At 40.6% G+C, this 6,107-nt stretch overlaps 1 pseudogene; it reads right to left on the reverse strand.

Annotated features, from left to right (window-relative positions):
* Positions 1-1,930: 1,930 nt before the first annotated feature.
* LOC142455463 (small ribosomal subunit protein uS17-like) lies at positions 1,931-2,394 on the reverse strand (annotated as a pseudogene).
* Positions 2,395-6,107: the final 3,713 nt, after the last annotated feature.

Raw genomic sequence — 6,107 nt, forward strand, 5'->3', positions numbered from 1 at the left:
TGATAGTTCAACCCCACAAGCTCTCCTGCAAAGAAAGGTAAAGCTACCTGCGCTCTTAAGTTTTACAGTTTCCACGCCTGTGTAATGCTGCTGTGAGTTGGAATTGACTGCATAGTGATGGGTGGAATTAAGTGTGGTATCCGGTTGCTGAGTCGCAATCTACTTCACAGTAATGGGATTGCTTTATGTGGTGCCTTTTTGAGGGGAGCGGGATGGGGCATACAAAGTACTCACATGGTTTTGTGTGTGTGATTTTTCCTTTTCTGAGCATATTTATTATATCACAAGGTCAGCGGTTGAAACCCACTAGTCTGTCCAAGGGAGAAAAGCTGAGACTATAAGCTCCTCTACAGACTTACTTCCTCGGGAAACACCAAGCCCCTGTGCTTTGGAGCAGACTCGACGGCAGTTGGTGGATTGTTGTTGTACGATAGTTCAGCTAGGAATGGAGTTTGGGGATAATGAATAATATTGCACAGCACTTAAAAGATTATTTTACTGTATTTGGTCAATTATTTTTTCCATTGAGAATTCTGCATAAGGAACTTAATTTAATTTACAAAATAATTCAGCAACTAGTAATACAGTCAGGCCCTTCAATTTATTCAGAATTTAATTAAGAAATGATTCTGCAACTAGTATTACAAGTTCAGGTCCATCAAGGGGATAAATGATTTGATGTTATCTACCAATTTAAAGTTTGTTGATTTGAACTCAGTGGCACAAAAGAAAAAAATAGCAATAAATTTCATAAAGAGCATAGTCAAGAAGGACTGTCATACTCTGAAACGCATGGACTCGCCGTACGTTGGTATCTAGTCAGGGGCATTGATTTTGGGGGGATAATCCAGTTAAATATGTATTGATTTCAAATCGTATTTGAATTTATTTTAAATTCATGCTAAGTATCTAAGAATTATAAAATGGCACCTTCTTCCCCTTGGAGATATTCTTGTAATGTAGCCTAATATTGGAGAAGACAGAGTGACAGAGAAATCCTATATGAGTAGGAATCTTTATGGTTGAGGTTTGTGTGTTGTGTTTTAGAATTGACATTTTATATGATGGGTGGAGAAATACAGATGATATTAGCGGGAAGAAGATAGGGAAATTGAGTTTGCGACTTCTTAGACTTTCAGAGAAAACTGTATAATAAAACCAATGCTATGTAGAATATCATTATATGCTTTTTGAAATTAAATATATTCTCATTGAATTGAACACAATGTATATACATAAAACTTGCAACATGTTCAAAGGCCAACTTATGGAGGGACATATGTTAATGGTCTTAAAAGAAAATGACAAATAGTTGAGAAATATTTAGCTCAGAAGATTCTTGCCTTTGCTAATTGTTTGGATGTAGCAAGTGAGAAAGAGAAAAGAAATCAAAATTCTGGGTTTCGGCTTGAACACCTAATGATTTTACTGATGCCACCTCAGTTGGTTGGTGAAGAGACTGCCATTTCGTTAACCTATGAAAGGCAGAGGGCTTCAGAAGCACAATACCTTGAGTATAGTCACTTTTCAATTAAAAAAATTTTAAAAACTAAATTCTCTGTTTGAGTTAATGGTGCTGTTTATAAACTAGAGAACCAGCAGTGTATAAATTACAAGTGTATAAATTAAAGTGAGGGGGTTGTTTACTAGATGCATCTGGACAGAGTGAAAAATCGCATGTATATGAACCCTTGGAAGTACAATATTCAAGGTTGGCCTAAACACATGACTTAATTTGTGGTCATAAAACTAAGGAGTCGTGATCAACATCCTGGCCACATAAAACTTTCTTCTCATTGAACTTAAAACCTGACATTCTGGAATGTTCCATCGTAAAATAAATGAGATGATAGGGGAGAACGCTTAATTTATTATTATTATTTTTTGAGTGGGACCAAAAATAACTTTATTTCACTGGGAGGCAGACGGCTCAGCACTTCTGAAACTGCTTCTTGGTGCCCGCAGCCTTGTTGACCTTGGGCACATTGAAGCACACTGTCCTGCTCAGGGGCTGGCACACGCCCACGGTGACGATGTCGTCGATCGGGACATCCCTGAAGCAGGGGGCAGGTGCACAGACACGTTCTTGTGGCGCCTCTCAAAGCGGCTGTGCTTGCAGGTGGTCTCGGCGGATGACGGTGGTCCTCTCTGCATATCCATCTTGGTCACCACTCCAGACAGAATCCACCCTCCGATAGAGACGTTGCCGGTGAAGGGGCATTTCTTGTCAATGCAGGTGCCCTCCCTGGCCTGCTTGGGCATCTGGAAGCCCAGGCCAATGTTGTAGTGATGGGGAAGCTTCTTCTTGCCAGTTTCCCCCACCAGGGCCCTCTTCTTGTTCTGGAAGAGGGCTGGCTGTGTTTGGTCTGCACGCTCAGTCTGAATGTCTGCCATCTTCCCGGCCGCCTGGAAAAAAGGCAGCCTCGCAGGCACTGGGGTTTCCTTAACGGCTAATCAAGGGCTGAAAAGGCGCTTAAACATTTTTTAATTGGGCAAATTTGCTGCACAAAACCTCTTTGGAGTATTGGAAAACAAGGATGTTGCTTTTAGGGCTGAGATGCACCAGACCCAAGCCATAAGTATTTTCCCATTGCTTCATATGAATGTGAAAGTTGGACACTTACCAGACAGAAGAATTGATGTTTCTGAATTGTGGCGCTGGAGAATATTGAATGTAAATGGACTGCTAAAAGGACAGACCAACGTCGGCCTTGGAAGAAGTACAGCTAGAGTGCTCCTTCGAGGCATGGATGGTGAGACCTCATCCGACGTACTTTGGACACATTGTTAGGAGAGACAAGGGCCAGGAGGGAGCGTCATGCTTGGTGAAATGCAAGGGCAGCACACAAGAGGAAGGTTTTCAATGAGATATACTGACGCGGTGGCTGCAGCAATGGGCTCTGGCGCAGGAAGCGGTAAGGATGGTGCAGGACCGTGCAGTGTTTCCTACTGTTGTGAATAGTATGATCGTTATGGGTCAGAACTGACGGATAACCCCTAACAACAACTTGAAATGAAAATAGGATGTAGTTGCCTTAGGAGCTATTGCGTCCATTTGGATGCATAGAGTCCTCATACAGCAGGTATTGTTATTGATAGACTGTAACCTTACAGGAGACCTGCTAATGGATAGGAGTTATGATAATCCCTTCCGTGTGTAAATCCCTTTACATTTAATTCAGGGTTTTCACATACGTTATGCTATTTGATCAGTAAAACTAAATAGCCAATTCAATAAGTGCTATTCCCATTTTATAGACAACTCAAAGAGATGAGCTTCAAATCACTGAGAGGGATTGAGTGTCCTGTTGTTAACAACACAGTGAAACATCAGGCTTTCTACTCCCATAAAAAGTTACAATCTTGGAAACCCACAGGGGCTGTTCTAGTCTATCCTATAAGGTTGCTACAAATTAGTTAAACTCCATGACAGTGAGTTTTAGAGAGAAGAGTAGAAGGCGTTAACAAGACTCAAGACCCCAGGAATTGATGGGATAATTCTCAAACCATCAACCCTCTGAAGAAGCACTCACTAGTCTATACCAAGATGTTTGGAAGAAAATTACCTGGCCAACTGACTGGGGAAAGATCCATATTTGTGCTTATCACAAAGAAGATCCATATTTGTGTTTATCAGAAAAAAATTGTCAAACAATATAATAAATGGTTGCAGCAGTCCATTAGCAGGGAGCTGCCGGGTTCAAACTGAATTCAGAAGAGGATTAGAAACAAGCGATATCATTGCTGATTCAGATGGATCTTGACTCAAAAGAGGGAATACAAAAATATTGTTCACTTGGGTTTAATCGATTAAGCAAAGGAATTTGATTATAATTCACTATGGGTCAGACATAGTCTATTGTAGATCATAACCCATTATCGATCACATCGAGAAGAATGCCAATTCCAGAACACTTTCCTCACGTGGAATCTGTATGTTGACAAAAGGCAAAACAAGGGAGTTCTGGATGATTTCCAATCAGGAACATTATGCTTCGGGTGTGTTATCCTCTCACCATATTATTCAATCTATATGTATAGCAAATAATCAGAGAAGCTGGATTATATGAAGAAGCACAAGGAATGAATTATGAAGGCTTATCAACAATCTTCCACATGCAGATGATATAGCCTGACTGAAAGTGAGGATGACTTGAAGCACTTGATGATGAAGATCAAAGAAAGAAAACGTCAATATGGATTGCAACTCAATGTAAAGAAAACTAAAATACTCACAACTGGATCATGAAAAACACATAAAAGATTGAAGTTGTCAAGGATGTCATCTTGCTTGAATATACTATCAATGCTCATGGAAACGGTGGTCAAGAGGTCAAATGACACGTTACCTTGGGTAAACCTGATGCACAGGTTCCCTTTAGAGTGTTGAAAAGCAAGCATAGGTGTGCCTGGTCCAAGCCATAGTATTTTCAGTTGCCTGATGTTCTACTAGGGGCCAACGAGTCAGCTCCTACACATAGCAGCCCCATGTACAACAGGGGGAGCCACTTCCTAGTCCTGCACCACCCTCGACATAGTTCCTGTGTTTGAGCCCATTGGTGCAGCCACTGTGTCAATTCCTCGGGTCAAGGATCTTTCTCTTTTTCATGGCTCCTCTCCTTTAGAAAGCATGGTGTCCTTCTCCAGGGACTGGTCTCTCCTGACAACAAGTACAAGGTATGTAGGGTGAAGTTTCCCCATCCTTGCCTCCAAAGATCATTCTGGCTGTACTTCTTCCAAGACAGCTCTGTTTGTTCTTTTGGCAGTCCACTGCACATTCAATATTCTTTTTCAGAACCATAATTCAAAAGCATGTGTTCTCCTTCCTTCTTCCTTATTCAATGTCCAACTTTCACATGCATATGAAGCTAGTGAAAATACCATGGTTTGAGTCAGGCCCACCTTAGTCCTCAAAATAGCCTCCTTTCTTGTGAACACTTTAAAGAAATCGTGTGCAGCAAATTTACCCAATGCAATGTGTCTTTTGATCTATTGACTGATGCTTCCATGAGTATTTTTTTCTTTTTTTAATTTTCAATTTTATTTTTTAATCATTTTATTGGGGATTCATACAATTCTTATCACAATCTACCCATTGTGTCAAGCAAATTAGTACATTTGTTGCTATCATCATTCTTAAAACATTTGCTTTCTAGTTGAGCCTTTAATATCAGCTCCTCATTTTTCTCCCTCCCTCCCCAATACCCTCTCCATCAGGAACCCTTGATAATTTATAAATTATTAGTATTTGGTCACATTTCACACTGTCCGACATCTCCCTTCACCCACTTTTCCATGAGTGTTGATTGTGGATCCAAGCAAGATGAAATTTTTGATAACTTTGATTTTTTTTCTCCAGTTATCATTATGTTACCTATTGACCCAATTGTGAGGATTTTGGCATTCCTTACATTGAGCTGTAACCCATACTGAAATCTGCAACCCTTGATCTTTATCATGGCCTTCTCACGTTCAGCAAGCAAGAGCAGATCATCTTCCTATCAAAGATTAGTGAATCTTCCACTGTTCACATTGCTGCGTTCTTCAGATAATCCAACGTCTTCGCTATGTGCTCAGCATGCGGACTGAATGAGTAAGGCGAGAGGAGGAAGCCCTGATGCACACCTTGTAGCATTTTAAACCATGCTCCTATCCTCTTGTTCTGTTTGGACAATGGCTTCTTCATCCATGTACAGGTTCCACCTGAGCACGATGAATGTTCTGGAATTCCCATTCTTCCCAAGGCTAGCCATAGTTTTTAAATGACTCACCTAATTCAATGTCCTGGCATAGTCAATAAAACACAAGTAAACACCTTTGTGGTATTCCATGGTTCAAGCCAAGATCCATCTGATATCAGAAATTACATCCCTTATTCTGTAGCCTCTTCTTCTTAATGTGGCCTGTGGCTCTGAAAGCTTCCTGTTGTATCCTTAGTTGGATGGTCTTCAGCAAAATTTTAGTTGCATGTGATATTAATGATCTTGCTCTATAGTTTGAGCATTCTATTGGATTACTTTTGTTTTGAATGCGTACACATATGCATCTCTTCTCTTCAGTTGGTCAAGTACCAAATGTTCAAGATGCCCCATTTGGTCCATGCTTAC

Source organism: Tenrec ecaudatus, chromosome 8, assembly GCF_050624435.1.
Source record: "Tenrec ecaudatus isolate mTenEca1 chromosome 8, mTenEca1.hap1, whole genome shotgun sequence".
Lineage (NCBI taxonomy): Eukaryota > Metazoa > Chordata > Mammalia > Afrosoricida > Tenrecidae > Tenrec > Tenrec ecaudatus.